The sequence below is a fragment of the Thamnophis sirtalis genome, unplaced genomic scaffold (genome assembly GCF_051295495.1).
Source record: "Thamnophis sirtalis isolate CommonGarterSnake01/CBP01778 unplaced genomic scaffold, rThaSir2_p1.2 scaffold_2, whole genome shotgun sequence".
Lineage (NCBI taxonomy): Eukaryota > Metazoa > Chordata > Lepidosauria > Squamata > Natricidae > Thamnophis > Thamnophis sirtalis.
The window spans coordinates 48,955,542-48,976,843 of NW_028261382.1; the positions used below are offsets into that span (position 1 = coordinate 48,955,542).

A 21,302-nucleotide genomic window follows, 5' to 3' on the forward strand; every position below is an offset into this window, starting at 1 on the left:
GTCAGCACTGTGGGTGGGTGGGGGCCAATGATGAGATACAACCGGTACACCTCAGTACGGGCATACTGGGGCCTTCTGGGGGCACCAGGTACTGTTCCGGTACAGTGTACGGTGGGCCCAGCCACCCGCCCTCCCTGCCTGTATTTGAGCTGATCGAGGCTTTTGCGCATGCTCACGGAGCATACGGCATCTGCGCGATGCTCCGCCCAGCAGCTGAAGCATCGTGGGCTGTAAGTATGCATCCGTGTGCTACGCGCAGGCACATGGTGGACGCCGGGCCGTGGCCCATTAATTGTAAGCCGCCCTGAGTCCCCTCAGGGAAAAGGGCGGCCTATAAATGATAATAAAAAACAACAAACAAACAAACAAACAAAAAGCATGAGCAGTACAGAGATGCAGGTCTGTGATGATTGTCTTTGCACTGACCTGGTGTTCTCACTCCGACAAGCTTTAAGTTTCCTTTCAGTTACAAAAAGCTTTCGCTCCATCTCCAAGACTCTCTGACTTTCAAATAAAGCTTTCATCCGCTGTAAAGATAATTCTTTTTTCAAATTTTCTTTCTCTTTACTAAAAATAAGGAAACAAAAAGTAAGTATTAGAAAACATACAATTGCATAAAGTCAACCTTCACATCGCAGGTCTCAGTTCCTTCCATCTTTTTCACTTAATCCCCATATAAAGATATTAGGATTAAAAACGTGTAATATATGAAGCAAAATTAGCAGCCAAAACCATTCAAAAAGATTTATGACGCTCTCAGTACAGAACAATAGTGACTTTTCTAGCCAGCGAAAATCTGTCGCTTTCAGGAGAGAATACAGAAGAAGAAAAAAATTGAAGGAAGAGAACAACTTCAATTATCATTGAAAAATATCATTGAATCTGGCTCATAAAGTAATATTAAAACATTGAAAGTGGTGTATGATTAAGGTTGTAACACCACTTCCCTTCTTTATTGTACTTCCTGGAACTGAGATTGACAGAGCAAACTATTGTGTGTACTATTCCTCAGTAATGGAGTTCCTCAAGTCTTTCAGTATCATCTACAATCATGATGAACAATGCTTGGGATAAGGGTAAAAACAACCCAAAGTCATTCTTCTGTATCTGTCAGTGTTCCAAGTAATGCACCCATAGAAAGCAGAACTCCAAGGCAAGTAGATTCCTCAAAGAACATTTTATTGGATACATCATATTGACACAACTGGTGAAAACCAACTCTGAAAGTTGAAAAATGAACTTGTGCTTTATGGATTTGATGATGAGAAAGGCTAAAGAATGGAAAAAAGGAAGTTATGTTGCGGTCTTAGAGAGAGCTAAATAGCAATATCAATAGCACTTAGACATATAGCACTTTACAGTGCTTTACAGCCATCTTTAAATGGTTTACATATTGCCCCCAACAACCTGGGTATTCATTTTACCCACCCCAGAAGGGTGGAAGGCTGAGTCAACTGTGAGCCTGCTGAGATTTGAACTACCAAATTGCAGGCAGCAGAAGTAGCCCACAGTACTGCACTTTAACCACTGCACGGCTCATATATTTGTAATTGCTGTTAAAGATTGGAAGCCATTTGTTTACAACATTATCTGTTTTTTCCTTTCTTTTCTCTATTTTTTCTTTGCATTTTTTGTTCTTCTTTTTGTTCACTTCCCTTACTCTTCTCTTTCAAAATTTGCATTATTTTAAAAATCTTTAATAAAAATTATATAAAAATGAAAAGGTTTATAAGCGACAGAACAATGGATTAGTAAGTCTGTGTTATGTTGCTGTCTATACCTATTTGTCCTCAGCGAAGAGGTGCTCTGGTTGAAGTTGGGTTTATGGAAACAATAGGGATTGCTGCTGGTGTATTACCAGCCCTGTTTCTCAACAGCTTCTCTGCCTGAGTTGCTGAATTCCATTGCTAAGTTGGCAATAATATCTCTAAAGATGCTGCTCACGTATTTTCAAAACCTTGCAGTTCTTTCTCCTCCAAAAGTGAAAAAGTCAAATGAAATAAAATGACAGTCAAGCTGGCCAATATTAGTATCCTCCATTTTCTTGATGATGTCAAAGCAAGCAGTCTGGTTATTATGACCAGTTTTAAAGACAACTATGCAGCAGAAAGGTAACATAACACCACTGTATTACAATCTTAACACTATAGGAATGAGCCAAGGAATTACGACAAAATGCAATGGTAACTGGTAACCAATGGGTAACTGCCTTGAAGCTCTTGCATTCACATTGCAGAATCCTCCAAAGTATTTTAAAATATATCACAGCAGAGGCATAATCCATGAAAGCTCATTGCCCAATAATCGATTGCATGATTATGTAGGTATAATGCTAATCTGGCAGCAAAGCATCTGAAAATATACTTAATTGCTCATAGTTGCTATGAGTAATTTAGTAAGTACTTTAGAATGCAAGGAAACATAAGTGAAATATCTTTTTATAAGCCTTCAAAGCGGCCTAGCTTCTTCCCAAATTGACATGATTTCATATTCATAGGACAGCTACAAATAATCATGTGAATCTGGGAAGAGGCACAATGTAATAGTTCAAAAAGGAAGTGCTTGTTACTGGCCAAATGTTTTCCATAGTACCTCTTCTGAAAGCATTTTAAAGCCCTAAAAAAATATTAAAAGCTCTGTCAATTCATACAAAAGCTCTCATTACCAGGTTATACATCCAGTCTGCCTACTGAGGCTTGACTTTCGGAGGCCAAACCCCCACTGTAGGGAGGAGGAATCGACCAAGTGGTTCCGCCCCAGGTGACTTATGGACCCCCTGAGGTTCCAGACGGAGCTTGGGGTCATTCCTGATACTCTCGCCCACAATCCGGTGGAGACTCTGGTTGCTGCCTGGCACTCGGCAGCATCTGAGACCCTTGACCGGATTGCGCCACTACGGCCCCTCCGAGGAGGCCGATCCCGGAGGCCTCCTTGGTTCACCGAGGAGCTCCGGGAGAGGAAGCGCCGGAGGAGACGCCTAGAGCACCTATGGAGGTCCGATAAATCCGAATCGAACCGAGCACTCTTAACAACTTGCACCAAGGAGTACATCAGGGCACTTAGGGCAGCAAAAAGATCTTATATTGCCACCTTGGTTGCGTCCGCTGAGTCCCGCCCAGCCGCCCTGTTTAGGATAACCCGTTCCCTCCTAAATAGGAGGGATACGGGGGAACCCTTGCAGGGTAGGGCTGAGGATTATGCCCAATTCTTAGCGGACAAAGTTGCTCGGTTTCGGTCGGATTTGGACTCCATCTCTGCAGATCCAGCCGAGGCACAAGAGGATGAATTAGTTGACCACCCCTGGGTTGAGTTTCAGGATGTTGCCCCTGGGGACGTGGACAAGGCCATGAGAGCTGTGAGTGCCTCCACCTGTGTACTGGACCCGTGTCCCTCCTGGCTGGCCGCTAACAGCAGTGAGGTGACACGAGGCTGGATCCAGGCGGTTGTCACCGCCTCTCTTCGGGAGGGGCACTTCCCCGCCGCACTCAAAGCGGCGGTGGTGAGACCCCTCCTGAAGAAGCCATCTTTGGATCCAGCTGTTCTCAACAATTACCGTCCAGTCTCCAACCTCCCCTTTGTAGGGAAGGTTGTTCAGAAGGTGGTGGCCTTCCAGCTTCAACGGTCCTTGGAGGAAGCCAGTTACCTTGACCCCTTCCAGTTGGGCTTCAGACCTGGTTACAGCACAGAAACCGCTTTGGTCGCATTGACCGATGATCTCTGGAGAGCCAGGGATGGAGGCCATGCCTCCATTCTGGTTCTCCTTGACCTCTCGGCGGCTTTCGATACCATCGACCATGGTATCCTTCTGCGACGACTGCGGGAGGTGGGGGTGGGAGGCACTGTCTTGCAGTGGTTCTCCTCCTACCTCTCGGACAGGTCGCAGTCGGTGTTAGTTGGGGGGCAGAGATCGACCCCTAGGCCCCTAACATACGGGGTGCCGCAAGGTTCGGTCTTATCCCCCCTATTTAACATCTACATGAAACCGCTGGGCGAGATCATTCGGAGGCACGGGATAAGATACCATCAATATGCAGACGATACCCAGCTGTATCTGTCTGCCCCGTGCCAACTCAATGAAGCGGTGGACGTGATGAGCCGGGGTCTTGAAGCCGTTAGGGACTGGATGAGGGCTAACAAGCTTGTACTCAACCCGGAGAAAACCGAGTGGCTGTTGTGTTTCCCTCCCAACAATTTGGCTAGTGTTCCATCACTCAGGCTGAGGGGGGGGTCAAACTTTATACCCCTCAGACAGGGTTCGCAACTTGGGAGTCCTCCTGGACCCACAGCTGACCTTCGACCATCATCTGACGGCTGTGACCAGGGGGGCATTTGCCCAGGTTCGCCTGGTGCGCCAGTTGCGACCCTACCTGAATTGGGAGGCTCTCACAACAGTCACTTGGGCCCTTGTGACCTCTAGGCTGGAATACTGCAATGTGCTCTACATGGGGCTGCCCTTGAAGAGCATCCGGCGACTTCAGCTAGTCCAGAATGCGGCCGCGCGAGTGATTGTGGGTGCACCTCGGTTCGCCCACATAACACCTATCCTCCGCGAGCTGCGCTGGCTACCTGTTGATCTCCGGGTGCGCTTCAAGGTGCTACTTACCACCCAAAAAGCCCTTCATGGTAGTGGATCTGCGTACTTGAGAGACCGCCTCCTGCCAATTACCTCCTTGCGACCTATTAGATCGCATAGACAAGGCCTCCTCCGAGTTCCATCCACCAGTCAGTGTCGACTGGCAACCACACGGAGGAGAGCCTTTTCAGTAGTAGCTCCTACCCTTTGGAACGATCTCCCCGTGGAGATTCGTACCCTCACCACCGTCCAGACCTTCCGCACAGCCCTCAAGACCTGGCTATCCCGTCAGGCCTGGGGATAAAGATCGTAATCCGTCCCCACCCGAATGATGAATGTATGTTCTGTTTTATTTCTATTTTTACTTTATTCACATATTTATTATTTTATTATTTTATTTTACTCCTTCCCCATTAATTGTAAGCCGCCCTGAGCCCCCTCAGGGAAAAGGGCGGCCTATAAATGATAATAAAAAACAACAAACAAACAAACAAACAAAAAGCATGAGCAGTACAGAGATGCAGGTCTGTGATGATTGTCTTTGCACTGACCTGGTGTTCTCACTCCGACAAGCTTTAAGTTTCCTTTCAGTTACAAAAAGCTTTCGCTCCATCTCCAAGACTCTCTGACTTTCAAATAAAGCTTTCATCCGCTGTAAAGATAATTCTTTTTTCAAATTTTCTTTCTCTTTACTAAAAATAAGGAAACAAAAAGTAAGTATTAGAAAACATACAATTGCATAAAGTCAACCTTCACATCGCAGGTCTCAGTTCCTTCCATCTTTTTCACTTAATCCCCATATAAAGATATTAGGATTAAAAACGTGTAATATATGAAGCAAAATTAGCAGCCAAAACCATTCAAAAAGATTTATGACGCTCTCAGTACAGAACAATAGTGACTTTTCTAGCCAGCGAAAATCTGTCGCTTTCAGGAGAGAATACAGAAGAAAAAAATTGAAGGAAGAGAACAACTTCAATTATCATTGAAAAATATCATTGAATCTGGCTCATAAAGTAATATTAAAACATTGAAAGTGGTGTATGATTAAGGTATTGGACTAAGACCAGGAAAGATCAGCTTGGGCCCACCTTCAGATAGGGGAAATCAGTGAGTGCCTTTCTCTCGGCTTAGCTCTACTGTGTATGGCAGAGGAAGATAAACAGGGAAGAAACATCCAGAATTCTGAACTCATGTTAATATTCTAAAGAACATGGTTTATTTATTTCTAAAATATCTACTAATATTCAAAGTTCTGGCTTTCTTGTTGCATACAGGTGTTTTTTTCCTTATTTATTTTTTTTATCCTCTGAAAGTTGAATCAGTGGCAGGATAAAGAAATTACATTTTATGCTATATGTAGTCTTCTAATCCAAGTAAAACATTTGGACATGGATATTGGGTTCATATACAACATGGTAAGTAAGATATGATTTGTTTAGTTTAGGATATTACAGTTAATCTATGACTTATGACTGTAATTTAGCCTGAAATTACAATACTAAAAAGTGCTGGTTGTTAAACATAAAGTAACTAACTTAATTCTACATTTGTTTTGCCGCAATCATTAAGCAAATCACCATGGTCATTAAGCCAGTGGCACAGGTGTCAAGCAAATTCAGTGTCCCTAATGGGAGCTTCTTCCAGAAACCAGAAGTAAATGCCGGTTTCCAGCAACAAAAATAAAAAAATATGGTCACGTGACTTTGGGATACTGAAAATCATAAATGCAAGTGGGTTGAATACCCAAAATGTAATCACATGATCACTGGAATCCATGTCATAAATGCTTTTTTGGAGGGGAAGTATTTGTCATAATGTAAGTTGAAGGCTACCTACACATTAACTCAGCTCTTTTGTTGGAATCCGATATTGTCTTATTTATTTTCCTTTCCCTATTTTATTGTGAGCCGCCCGGAGTCCTTCGGGAGTGGGCGGCATACAAAACTAATAAACAACAAACAACAACAAATTGTGCCCAGCCATTATATCTTATTCAACAAACTATGTCTTACTGTGTGACCCTGGGATGATTTATACTAAGATACTAAGGCTGAATACAGGTATTATGTATTATGTTCTTGCTAAATTCACACATGATATACCATAAATCACTACTTATAAGCAATGGTGGCTGATTTCACACAATATGCTCTGTAGTATTACTTGATTTCAATTAAAAATGTTAACATTATGTAATGTATAACCAAGGCTTATTTTACTAAAATAGTTAATAGTTAACTTGGTATTTTAATCAAGAAAGTTCAAAAATTAAAAAAGTTAAAAAACAACAATCAAGAAAATCTAACAATTTAGCATTTAGATAAGAAGGAACTAATACTCTAATTTAAACGAATATGCCATGGCTTACTCAGGCTGTCAATTTCCACAATTAGAATTCACAAGACTCACTCTGAATTTTCAAGTTTCATTTGAAGCATATCAAGATAATAGTCGGGTTCAAATTCAGCATCTTCTGAGGCATTACACTGTTTCAGCTCTCTTGAGTTCTCAGATACCTTCTGGGTAAACAATTATTTAAAAAATTAAAACTAATACACTATTGGCTTTTGGTAATTTCAGTTATCAGTTCACAACAAAAAGGTATGGCAACAAATGAAAATATCTTTGAAGAAAATCATCCCATTCAATGTATGAAATTATGCTATAGCCTGAGGTAAAAATATGTATAAGGGAATATATAAATTCAACTATCTTCAAGAGGAAAATTATCAAATGATTAATGAAATTAACAGCTTACACACCAAATAGATATTTGTGGTATTTTATTGCTTTTATGCTTCGTGAAATCAGCCTAGAAAACACAACCATGAAAACACGTTTTGGGTTTTATCTTATTCCAAAATGGCTTGCTCAACGAATATTAAAGCTTGTCTTTATATAAATGCAAAGTTGTAACACCACTTCCCTTCTTTATTGTACTTCCTGGAACTGAGATTGACAGAGAAAACTATTGTGTGTACTATTCCTCAGTAATGGAGTTCCTCAAGTCTTTCAGTATCATCTACAATCATGATGAACAATGCTTGGGATAAGGGTAAAAACAACCCAAAGTCATTCTTCTGTATCTGTCAGTGTTCCAAGTAATGCACCCATAGAAAGCAGAACTCCAAGGCAAGTAGATTCCTCAAAGAACATTTTATTGGATACATCATATTGACACAACTGGTGAAAACCAACTCTGAAAGTTCCTGTGGTTTTCATCTAATTACTTTTTAATTATAAAATTTAAAAAGTTACCCTTCCCCCAAGTCATCAGTTATATTGTCCAATAGAGGTGCTGGCCAGTTGCTTGGTTACTCCACTCCTCCTCTCCCCCAGTCACGTGTTGGAATGTTCTTGGTTTGACTACAAGCCCCCAGTTAGTTATTTTCCCCTGTCCTGTCCCTTCTTCTTCCTTGTGGCAACCCTAAAGCTTCAAAGATGGCCTCAGCCACATTCACTTCAGGATTGACAATCGTTGGAAGAAGCATGGCCACGTTTCATTTTTATTCCAATTTTGGGGCTCTCTAAAGCAAATTGCTCCTATTTCATTCTTAAAACCACATTATAAACTGAGAAACAGAAATTGCATGATTATAATTTAATTACGGTATTTTGCCACTGAATATCCATGATGCATTGGGGAGCTCCCTCACACACTCCTTTCCTGAAACCTTTTGCATTTAAACACCCTGCTTGTGCCTCTTGCCTTGATTTCATAGTTCTTGCTGCCATCACCTATATGCCTGGGAATCCCTCACTTTTGGCGTACTCTCCACTATTCCCTGTGTGTCAGAGAGAGATGGGCCCCATGTTATTTTCGGCATAAATTCCTTTATGGGAGATCTATTTTCTTCAGTTGTACATCTCAGGTATTTATGGTTAAGCCACTCACTCTTATTTCATGATTCTTTTTGCTGCATGGGCTTATACTATGTAATGTTTTCCAGATTAGTTCTAAATCATTCCTTCACTAACTGCCAATAAAGGATTTGATAATTTAGTCATGTACATACCATTGGTTTTTCTAATTGTTTCACTTTCATTTCTTCTATTTCACCATTTCTTTGTTGAAGCATGTTGGGCAAAGGGTCCAGCTGGTCATGTTCTCCCTGTGAACCTATCATTCTTCGAAGATCTGCAGCCATCTGCAGCTACAAATCAAACCAAATTTTGGTCATTTTTTAATTACATGTATATGAAATATACAGGTAGTCCTCGTCTTGCAACAGTTCATTTAATGACTGTTCAAAGTTATAACTGCACTGATAAAAGCGACTTATGACTGTTTTTCACAGTTACAATATTTGCAGTATCCCCATCATCATATGATCAAAATTCAGATGCTTGGACACTGGTTCATACAGTATCTGTTCAAAAAGTAAAGGTAATCCTTGACTTACAACTTTTCATTTGGTGACCATTTAAAGTTACGACGGCACAGAAAAACTTTCAGACTTATGACCATTTGCAGCATCCCCATGGTCAAATGACCAAAATTCAGACTCAGCAACTGATTTTACGATGGTTGCAGTGTCCCAGAGTAATGTGATCGTAGTTTTTGCAAACCCTTTTGCAAAGTCAATGGGGAAGACAGATTCACTTAACAATCATGTGACTAACTTAACGTCTGCAGTGATTCACTTAACGTGGCAAGAAATGTCAAAAAATGGGGCAAACGTCACTTAACAAAATTCTCATTTAACAACATAACTTTGGGCTCAATTGTGGTCATAAGTCGAGGATTACCTGTAGTTAGCCAAGTCAGTTCTATGAGATTTAACACCAGTTCTTGTAAGTATTCGTTTGTACTGAAAATATCAACTGAAAATACCAAGCATGGGTACTCTGGAAAATGTTTTGACTAAGAATAGCACATCAACCAAAGCTAAAATCTTCCTAATATTTCATACTAATACTTTGTTTTCTACAACAGAAATAGAATGGATAAGCATTTCTCAATCTTGACAACTTTAAGATATGTAGTCTTCAACTCCCAGAATTCCCCAAGCAAGATGTGGATATTTGTGCCAGGAAGGTAACGATACATTTTGCTGGTTCATGATTAAAGAAGGCACCATTCACCATTTTTTTTTGTTTTAAGAATTCAAAAATAATTTGCGCTAGAAGGCAACTTGTTTCTAAAAAAGTAGCATTTACATAGTAAGTGATATTAATATTACACAGATGAAATAGCTTTGTTACCTAAACACAGCTTTCTTAATTCCATAGCTGTATCTCATCTTAATTCTGTAACAATTTTATATATGTACAAAACAGAAATGCTTAGCTATTAGAAAGAATAAAATTCTAGAATAAATTTTAAATTAACATACCTCGAGTATTTGCAACTGTTCTCTGGTGAAATTATGCTGTTTTTGCAATGACTGATATTTTACTTTCATGCTAATTAGATTACGTTCCATTTCTACTCTACGATCCTCTACCTATTGAAAAAAAAATCCACGTAAAGTTGGTTCACATTCTAATGCATTCAATATTTATAGCAAATTATATAGTCCTCAGAAAGCTATACAGTACAAGAGAAATTATCCATCTGCTTAGAAAGATAAATAATGAAAGTTAATAACTTTGCCATATTATTCACCAAATCAAAGCCAGGCAGCTTCTATGTAATTACCAACTTATTTTAAAATCATTGCCAACATAATTATTTCCATAAGTTTGAAAGAATCTGTGAGATTACTTGATCATTACTGTTATTACTGTATGGATTAGAATCTTAAAAATTAAGTTCCTATATATTTGAATGCTACATGCATTTATTCGGCTAAATTGTTTTGAATAAAATATTGTCCTAAAGCAGGGGTGTCAAATGCAAGGCCCGGGGGGTCACCTCACAGCTGCTGCTGTGTTGGAATATTTTCAGGGAGGGCTTATTTTAGTGCATGTGCTCAAAAACCAGATTGGCCTTATTATCCGGAGAGGTCTTATTTTCAGGGAAACAGGATAGACAAACTTACTAATGAATAATTGGCATGAGAAATTTTTGTTACCGAGTCTAGAGAAGTATTTCTCAACCTTGGCAATTTTAAGATGTATGGACTCCCAGAATCCTCCAGCCAGCATAGTGGCTTGGGAATTCTGAGATTTGCAGTCCATACTTTTTAAAGTTGCCAAAGTTGGGAAACCCTGTTCTAAAGGATTCAGCAGTGTTATATTGTTTCCAAACATGTAATAACTTACTACATGTACTACTAAATGTATTAAGACTTTGGTTAAAATGCTTTTTCAGAATCTTTGGCATCTGCTTTGAATGAAAAATATAATTCAAGAGAATTGATACTGAGAAGTGACTCAATATAAGAAGGCTTTGAAACTAACAATGGCTTTGTTGCAAGTAATATATTATGATTATGAAAATCGGTACCTCAGCAAATAGAGAATTGCCTTGACTGGGAAAATCCTGGGCCTGCTGTAGTGCATGGTCAAGTTGAACTTGCAGATCTTGATTCATCTCACGGGCTTCCTGAATTTGAGTAAAACATTGTTAATTTATCCAAACTAAACTCAATTTAAATTTACCCAAACTAAATGTATCTTATTTACAGAACTCTCCAATCCTGTAAATATTCCAAATTTTGAAAACACATGATAATGGCATTACATGTCACAAAACATCAACCATGGTCAGTTTGATCTAGTGTTCAAGGCATCGGGCTAGAAAGCAGGAGACTATGAAAACAAGTTGGGTGATTATTGGGCAGTCACTCTCGGCCCAACCTATCTCACAAGGTTGTTGCTGTGGGGAAAAATAGGAGAAGGAAAGTGTTGGATATATTCACCACCTGGATTTATTTGTAAAAATAATAAAGGCATTATAAATAATAGCACTAGGATTTAGACTTATATACCACTTTATAGTGCTTTACAGTCCTCACTAAGCAGTTTAGAGTCAGCCCTAGCAATCTGGATCCTCATTTTACCAATTTCAGAAGGCTGAGTCAACCTTGAGCTGGTCAGAATTGGTCTGCGGTGGGCAGAACTAGCCTGTAATCCTGCATTGCACCCATTGTGACACCACAGCTCCAAAGATAAATGTCTAGAAGCAATCTGTTTAGCAATCTGCTAAGATTGCTCTCTGATACTTTCCCAGGTTACTGTCTTATGCTTCAACTTATTTTATCCTTTTTCAGAGCCAGGAGACAGTGCTGGAATGTAGTTGCCTATCATTTTCTTTCCCAAGACAAGACCAGGGTAGGTGCAGAAATGTTGTAAAAGAAATGCAAATCTTCCAGGTTGTCCCAAAGGTGTTTTCTTTCAAAAGGCAACTGGACTTTCTGGTTTTTCTTTGAAGATATTTCGCCTCTCATCCAAGCTTTTTCAGCTGAAGCTGCGACAACCATGACCTGGATGACTAAGAATCTCCATAGAGAATCCTCCAGGTTGCCATTTTGCTTTATCCTACACTAGCAAACATTTTTTTTTAAAAAAAAAACAACTGAAAGAATATGATTATATTCTAATGATGTTAGCAGAGGCTAACAAAAACTAAATAGATAATATATTTTAGGTTCAGGAGATCACAATGTCTGTCCGTCTGTCTGTCTGTCTGTCCATCCATCCATCCATCCATCCATCCTTAACATTGTATTACAGAAAACACAAGTTTTATTACTGACTAGTCTTAGGAAAAAAATTGATAATTTAAGGCAGTCCAGTAATTGTTCAGAATAGTAGATGTAGACAATTGCTTTTGATGCTAAAAACAAAATAGAAGGACAAAAATCAAGTAGAGGATTTGCTTTATTTATCCTAGCTACCGATTCAAACAAATACATTCCTAACAAAATAAATAATAGCTAAGCATATGTCCTTTCAGTTGAAATCTGTAAAAGATACAAATCCAGCAAAGCTTCTCACTGCTAAAAATATTTATGTTATAAGGCCTAGAATTAAAAAGCTGATCATTTCTTGGGTACAAGTTTTTGTGTTTTTTGGGGTAAGATTTGTATTGGTACCTATGCTGAGTGATCAAGCTCGGATGACCAAACCCAGAAAATTCTGGTTTTGAAGATTTCAAATCTTGTTTCACCTCGCAAAACACTTCATCTCTATGCTTTTTAATTTTTTCATCCTACATGGTTGCATCCAAAGTCCTCTTTTCTGATGAGAGCAACTTTTGCCAAAAGCACCAAAAATTGGTTCAATGACCGTGGGATTACTGTGCTTGATCTGCCTCTCCATTCTTCCTCTATACTCTGGGTCCTTGGTTTCCAAATGAGATGCAAAAGTTGCTCTCATCAGAAAAGAGGACTTTGGACCAAGGAGCAACAGGACTTTGGACCACTGTGCTTCATTAAGACCAGGGTCTACCAGGAGATTTTGGAGCATTTCATGCTTCCTTCTGCAGATGAGATTTATGGGGATGCTGACTTCATTTTCCAGCTGCCCACACTGCCAAAAGCACCAAAACCTGGTTCAATGACCATGGGATTACTATGCTTGACTGGTCAGCAAACTCGCCTGACCTGAACCCCATAGAGATTCTATGGGGCATTGCCAAGAGAAAGATGAGAGACATGAGACCGAACAATGCAGAAGAGCTGAAGGCTGCTATTGAAGCATCCTGGTCTTCCATAGCACCTCAGCAGTGCCATAGGCTGATAGCTTCTATGCCACGCTGCATTGAGGCAGTAATTGTTGCAAAAGGGGCCCAAACCAAGTCCTGAGTACATAGGCATGCTTATACTTTTCAGAGGTCCAATATTGTTCTATTCACAATCCTTGTTTTATTGATTGCATGTAATATTCTAATTTTCTGAGATGGTGGATTTGGAGTTTTCATGAGCTATACACCATAATCATCACAATTATGACAAATCACAGCTTGAACTATCTATCTCATATATTAGTTTCACCTTTTAAGTTGCATTACTGAAATAAATGAACTTTTACACGATATTCATTTACAACTTTTGGAGGCAAGCTGTTCCACTGTTTAATTGTTCTGTCAAGAAATTTCTCCTCAGTTCTAAGTTGCTTCACTCTTTGATTAGTTTCCACCCATTGCTTCTTGTTCTACCCTCAGGTGCCTTGGAGAATAGTTTGACTCCCTCTTCTTTGTGGCAACCCCTGAGATATTGGAAGACTGCTATCATGTCTCCCCTACTCCTTCTTTTCATTAAACTAGACATACCCAGTTCCTGCAACCGTTCTTCATATGTTTTAGTCTCCAGTCCCCTAATCATCTTTGTTGCTCTTCTCTGCACTCTTTCCAGAGTCTCCACATCTTTTCTACATCGTGGCGACCAAAACTGAATGCAGTATTCCAAGTGTGGCCTTACCAAGGCATTATAAAGTGGTATTAACATTTCATGTGATCTTGATTCTATCCCTCTGTTTATGTAGCCTAGAACTGTGTTGGTTTTTTTTGGCAGCTGCTGCACACGGCTGGCTCATATTTAAATGGTTGTCCACTAGGACTCCAAGATCCCTCTCACAGTTACTACTATTGAGCAAGGTACCACCTATACCAGTGGTAGTCAACCTGGTCCCTACCGCCTACTAGTGGACGTTCCAGCTTTCATGGTGGGTGGTAGGGGTTTGCTGTAACTCTGCTTTATAAATTTTATAATGTAAAGTTACTTCCCTACTTTATAAATCACCATTACTGTGGAACCGGTGGGCGGTTAGAAAATTTTACTACTAACAGAGATGCAAAAGTGGGCGGTAGGTATAAAAAGGTTGACTACCTCTGACCTATACTGTACTTGTCTATTTCGTTTTTCTTGCCTAAATGTAGAACCTTACTCTTTTCACCAGTGAATTTCATTTTATTAGATAGTGCCCAAAACAACAAACACAGAGCAGAAACCAATAACAACCTACAGTTCTAATTGTCATGTTTCTCCATATCACATTGGCTGTCGAGTCATATTTTTTATAAGTCATAGTCCAGACTAACTAATAAAAATATACAACCTAATAGCCAATTGTACAATTCTAGATTGAATTTTCACGTGTCAACAGGGAGATGTCATATAGCACATTAATAGCTTAAATCAGTATTCAGGTGAAAAAGTCAGATTTTACAGTATCTTTCTATATACACTATATTGCCAAAAGTATTCGCTCACCCATCCAAATAATCAGAATCAGGTGTTCCAATCACTTCAATAGCCACAGGTGTATAAAATCAAGTACCTAGGCATGCAAACTGTTTTTACAAACAGTTGTGAAAGAATGGGTCTTTCAGGAACTCAGTGAATTCCAGCTTGGAACTGTGATAGGATGCCACCTGTGCAACAAATCCAGTCATGAAAGTTCCTTGCTCCTAAATATTCCACAGTCAACTGTCAGCTGTATTATAAGAATGTGGAAGTGTTTGGGAATGACAGCAACTCAGCCATAAAGAGGTAGGCCACGTAACATCAGTCCAACATCAGTGTGTGACCTCACAAATGCACTTCTGGAAGAATGGACAAAAATTCCCATAAACACACTCCTGAATCTTGTGGACAGCCTTCCCAGAAGAGTTGAAGCTGTAATAGCTGCAAAGGGTGGACCGACGTCATATTGAACCCTATGGATTAGGAATGGGATGTCACTTACAGTAAGTTCATATGCGAATAAAGGCAGGTGAGCGAATATTTTTGGCAATGTAGTGTATATCCTGTTCACTTAACCATTGACCAGAAGGGGAAAGGCCCATTTAAAGCTGCTATGCTGCAGAAAGGTTTAAAAACCTTGGATGGCTAAAGCTATTTTCTGCATGCCTCTTCAGTACTAAACAGGGAAGTATTGTTTTGGCAATCTTAACATTTATTTGAACTTTGGAGAAAGGAAACAAGCAGAGATATTCTGTAAGATGGAACAACGGAGGCACCAAATCCAGCACAATTTGGTTATGTCCTTTTACCCCTTTCTAGGTTCAAGTCTGGGGAAACGGTTAAAGCTAATCACTCTTTGCAATGAAAGAATCTCCTTGGCTCCATTCCCTTTCTCTAATTGTTTTAGCAAAAGATTGAAGAACAATTTTTCCTTTCAACCATCTGGTACTTGAGCACTCAGAACAATATAAAGATATAAATAAAGTAAGTGAGTGCTCCTTAATTTTCTCTCCACTCCTGGTCAGCACCTTGATAGATTGTCCTCCAAAAACTAGAAAAGATGTCTGAAAGTCTGCAACTGACAGTTTCAATGTTAAGAAATTTTAAAATATCAAAAAATACAGAGGCAAAAACTCAAGAGTATATGCTTTAGTTCAAAAGAATTAAAATCTAAATCTGCATATCCAATTCAAAAGAAACTTGAGCAGCACCCATGTAAATTTCCCTGGATAGGAATAAAAAGTGAAAAAGATTATCAGTTAGGATTGTGGGAAACTTTATTATGCAAACCAAAAGGAAATGGATTGTTTCCAGTTATAGTCCAAAACCAAATGATCTTCAGTGTGTCTGTATGCATATTGTTCTATATATGAACAAATATATAATTATGGAATTGTTAAAATTCCAGTTCTCTTCTAGTACAAATATCTTTATAGGACAAGTACAATATAAAGGTATACTAAAATAAAACAATAGTTAAAAAAAAGGTTACATACATAAAAAAGGAATAAATCATAAAAGTAACTCAATTTATCAATTGGCTGGCTATCAATTTTGCATATGAAGTAGAATTTAACTATCGTATTTTTTGGAGTATAAGATGCACCTTTTTCCCTAAAAAAAAAAAAAAAAGACTGAAAATCTGGGAACGTCTTGTACAGCGAATACAGCATTTTTAGCCCTCCGAAGCCCCGCCCCTTCACCAAAATGGCTGGGCATACTCTTATGGGGACTTTCACAGAGCTCCTGGGGGCTGGGGAGGGCAGAAATTTGCAAAAAACAGGTCGTTTCCCCCCCCCTCGCAGTCCGCAGCAGCACTCTATAAGCCTCCATAAGGCTATGCATGCAATTTTTTTTGATGAAAAACAGACTGTTTTTTGCTCGTTTTTGCTCCCCCATCTTCCAGGAGCACTCTGTAAGCCCCCCCCCCCCCTTCAAGGCTATTAATGCCTTTTTGTGAGGGAACGGACCTGTTTTCGGGAGGTTTACAGAGTGCAAAAACTTTTTTTTCCTTTTGGAAAGCTCTTTCACTGATTGATGAGAATTACATTGATTAAGTGCTGTGCCAGCAGAAACACCTACCTATATACTGTATTTCTCTCTCTATTTCTCTCTCTCTATCCCCCTATCTATCTACCCACACTCTCTCCCTACCTACTCTCTATTTTTCTCTCTCTATCCCTTTATCTACCTACCTAACTACTCTCCCTACCTACCTACTGTATTTCTCTCTATCCCTCTCCCTACCTACCTACACATACTCTCTCCCTACCTACCTACTGTATTTCTCTCTCTCTAACCCTTTATCTACCTACCTACCTACCTACCTATTCTCTCTCCCTACCTATCTACTGTATTTCTTTTTCTCTCTCTCTATTCCTCTACCTACCTACCCCCCCCCCCGTCTATCCCTTTACCTACCTACCTACTCTCCCTCTCTCCCTACTATCTACTGTATCTCTCTCTCTCTTTCTCTCCCTCTCTATCCCTCTATCTACCTACTTACCTTTTTAAAAAAATTGCATCTTCAAAACCTTGGTGCGTCTTATCCTTTGGTGCATCTTATCCTTTGGTGCATCTTATACTCTGAAAAATACAGTACTTTTAGGGAATGGAGTCATGGGTATCCAATATAAAAACTACAACTAAACATTAATCAGAATGTGGACATTTGTTTCACTGATGGGATTAACTCCAACTGTATACCAGCATAAAAAGGCAATATAGTAAAACCCTTTTCTGACCCTAAACCATTAAAGAGGATCATGAAATAATCTACATGCAGGGTTGAATAACTGAATCTTATTTAGGAAAGGCTGTCCCAAAGCATAAAGAAGGCTCTCCCTACTTTTCCCCCCTCCTTCTTTCTTCATCCAGCCCTCCAGATCAGGTTGAATCCAGCCCTTCATCCAGATCTGGCTGAATTTGCTTTTTACTATTCCCTAAAAGGCAGATGGAGTCCAACACATGGAGGCAAAGATATGCCGTTCAGCTCCACTGAGTGAAAAACAGGAAGAGGCGGAGGAAAGAGGAAGCAGGTAGGGACTCAAGTTTAGAGTAACTAACTTCGCTTTCAGGAGGAAACTAGTGTTAGGGTATAACACCAACTGTGGCACTTTCTCCAGAAGACGTGCGGCCGGGAAAGTACTGGCAAACCACGTTTTGTTTTGCCTTTTAAAAGACGGTGAATGCAGCCGTACTGAGTGCTGGTAGCAGAGACAAAAAGAAAAGCTTCTCTTCTTTTGTAGTTTCTGCCGCTCCTGCATATTCTAGTCGCTACTTTTCAATACGTAGCCCCGCTCTGCGAGGTTTGCACTTACCTGTTTCGCCTTTGACTAAGACACGCAACAACCCCGACGAACCTGTGTTTGAATCTTAGGCTTAAAACCCACGCCGAGCGCATTCGATCTCGCGATATTTAACGACGCCGGCTTAGAAAGACACTGCGCATGCCCGGTAGAGGACGCGCGTTGGCGGGCGGGGTGGTCGTGGACGAGGTGGACTTTTCAAGCGATTTAGCTTCCCTTCGGTCAGAGATGATATGGAAATGGAGTCTACAGAATGAGCGGCGCCAGGACAACGAGGGATTTCCTAAGTGGGGGAGGGAGCGGGGGAGGAAGAAGGCCGTGGACTCCGTTGTCGGTTTTGCAAACAGCTGCAAGGAAGAAAGGAGAAGTCGGATCTTCTTGTCCTGGATCTTGTCTTTTTACGTACGCTGATTGACAGCATATACACCAAAGACAAATTCCTTGCGTGTTCAATCACACTTGGCCAATAAAGAATTCTATTCTATCCTATTCGGAGATCCCCGTATTTGTTCATAGGGTCCACCTGAAATCACCATTCAAAATACTGATTACATTCGTCTGCATAGAAAGGACTATTACAACCAGTGATGCCCAAGGAATTGGGGAAGTGAAATGTATATAGATATAGATACAAAGATATAGATATATAAAAATGTATCCTTATAATTGATTATCTGGATACAGATAATCATCACATACTGCTGACATTACAGAATGCAGCCTTCTAGGAAAGTGGCCTGTATTTTGACTATTTCAGTGTTAGTTAAAGTGTGAGTCTTAGGACAGCTGGGGAATCTGACATCAAAGTCGGTGCATGTTGAAAAAGAACACAATATTAAGATCCCATAAAATAATTGAGTAGTGGTAACATCAACAAATGAATCATTTTTAATGTTTAATATGGTAAATGCATACTACAAACAAAAGGTATTTGGGGATCCCTCATAATTTTTTAAAAGTAGGAAGCTCATATAATTTCATTTGAAATCTTAACAGGATCCACGGTTTTGCATCGCAGCAGTTTATCCTTTAAGCCCTCAAATGCCATTCTGCACAGCTGGTGTCACCATGGATTTTCATTCGATCACTTTAGCCACGCTCTTTAAGCCCAGTCTCCTCACATATGGTTGTGGGGTATAAAGTGTAATAAAAATATCCCATATAAGAGGCTTTTGAGTTCCTGAGGAAAGTGTTATATAATTACACAAATTTAGGATTTTGGTTTCTTACTCATGCTTAAATTGCCCAACCAAATTTTCATGGGATCCTGCGTATAGTAAAGTTGAGGATTGCATACTGTTTTCCCTTTATTGGTGAAGCCTAAAAAACAAATTGTTTCTTGATCATGAGGTAAATTCCACAATAGCACTCGCTGCCAGATAGTTTTGTGTATTCTGGCCCTATATCAGAATTACAGCCAAATTGAATTACCTTTTTCTTTGAATGCTATCTTTGAATAAGATCCTCTACTCAAGCACCATGCCACTAGCTCCACCTTGTGGCAGTTGATCTCCTTATCTTGACATACAACTTGAATCTAAAATTTAAGGATGCAAATCCTGTAGCTACAGCAGATGAAAGTTTTTCTTAACAGTCTTCTAAAAGCCTGTTGTCATTAGTACAGGTAGTCCTTGACTTACAACAGTTCATTTAGTGACTGTTCCAAGTTATAATGGCACTGAAAAAAGTAACATGACCATTTTTCACCCTTATGACCATTGCGGTATCCCTGTGGTCACGTGATTTACATTCAGATGCTTGAGAACTGACTCAAGATTTATGACAGTTGCAGCATCCCAGGGTCATGTGATCCCCTTTTGTACCCTTAGGACAAACAAAGTCAATGGGGAAACCAAATTTACTTAACAACTGTGTTACTAATTTAAAAACAGCAGTGATTCACCTAACAAATGTGGCAAGAGAAATCGTAAAATGAAGCAAAACTTACTTAACAAATTTCTCAATAAACAAAATAAATTTTGGGCTCAATTGTAATCATAAGCTGTATAATACTGTTTTCTCCATAAAGGAAAAAAAAATCATGAAACAACACTAACTTCTTAAATGAAGTATTTTACAGCTATAAATGAGTTTTAAAAGCAAAAAGTGATGCAATTGCTACTATGTTTAATTATTTTTTGCATGGACTACTTTCAACAAAAATTAAAAAATGGCAGTTGGCCTACAAATAATATGTATGTATGTATGTATGTATGTATGTATGTATGTATGTATGCATGTATGTATGTATTTTTTACCCCCTCCCCAAAAAAGTGCATATAATTCTTTCCTAAAGGCATATTGTTTTTTATAGATATCTTGAAATCAGATTGGATGTATCATTCTTTTATTGTTTTGTTGGATTGAGAAGTGCCTCTTGCAATGAGCATTACAACTGAGATAATTTGAGAGGACACTCACAACATGTTCTTGGGTGTTTGGGGGAGAAAGCACAAAGATGTGGCAATAAGAAGCTCTGATTTTTGAGACCAGGAGGACTTCTACGTTGTGCATTACTTTTGAAGAGAGCCATCTTGCCCAGAGTCAAGGATGGAAACACCCCAAATCCAGAGAACCTGAAAACTACAGCCACTCAGTTGAGTCAAAACTGAACTCGGTTTCTTCAACCCAATAGTCATAACATGATCTTCCCCAGCCATACCCTCAAAGCCTGCAGACATAGGACAGAACGTCACTTGGATGCCTAATGCAAAGTACACATGGATATAAATAATAAATGAATGATGCCTTACTTCATAGTGAATGACCAGTGGTTTGATGGAGATATTAAAAATGCGGAAGGAGTATAGGACAGAACCCTGAAGCAGCCTGCAAAACAAAAAAAACTTGACTGGAACTGACCCCAGAAAAAGGAAAAGGACTACCTTAACTTGGTGTTACCCACTCCCAACTCTCAAAACCAGTTCAGAATAATAATGTGGCTAAAGGTATCAAAGGTTCCCTAGAGCCAGGATGGGCATACAACCTCCATTGTGTTTATATTGTGTAGCAACCTATAGTTGCTTAAATTGCACACAACTGGACTCATGAAACACTAGACTTAGACTTAGAATAACTTTATTGTCACTTTGAATGTGAACACTACACCATAAAACAAAGTTTACTATCCTCCATGGCTGGATTCACAAAGTGTACCAAGCAAAACCAAGAAAAGTAGACTATGGTGGTGTTCAGGGTATGAATACAGCCTGTAGGAATTTCAGAATCAGAATTGTATGATTAAAAAAAAAATAGTACAGGTCAACCTCCTGCGGAGGTTACAACCTGCTCCTTCCCTTGCAAGAATCAGTTAGATCAGCCCCCGTTTGAAAATCTCCAGCAAGA

The 21,302-nt window shown here is 39.6% G+C and overlaps 1 long non-coding RNA gene across 2 annotated transcripts in view; it reads left to right on the forward strand.

The window, feature by feature from the left end:
- The window catches only part of LOC148048782 (uncharacterized), a 158,517-nt gene that overhangs the window by 77,042 nt on the left and 60,173 nt on the right, over window positions 1-21,302 (forward strand). The window lies entirely within an intron of this gene.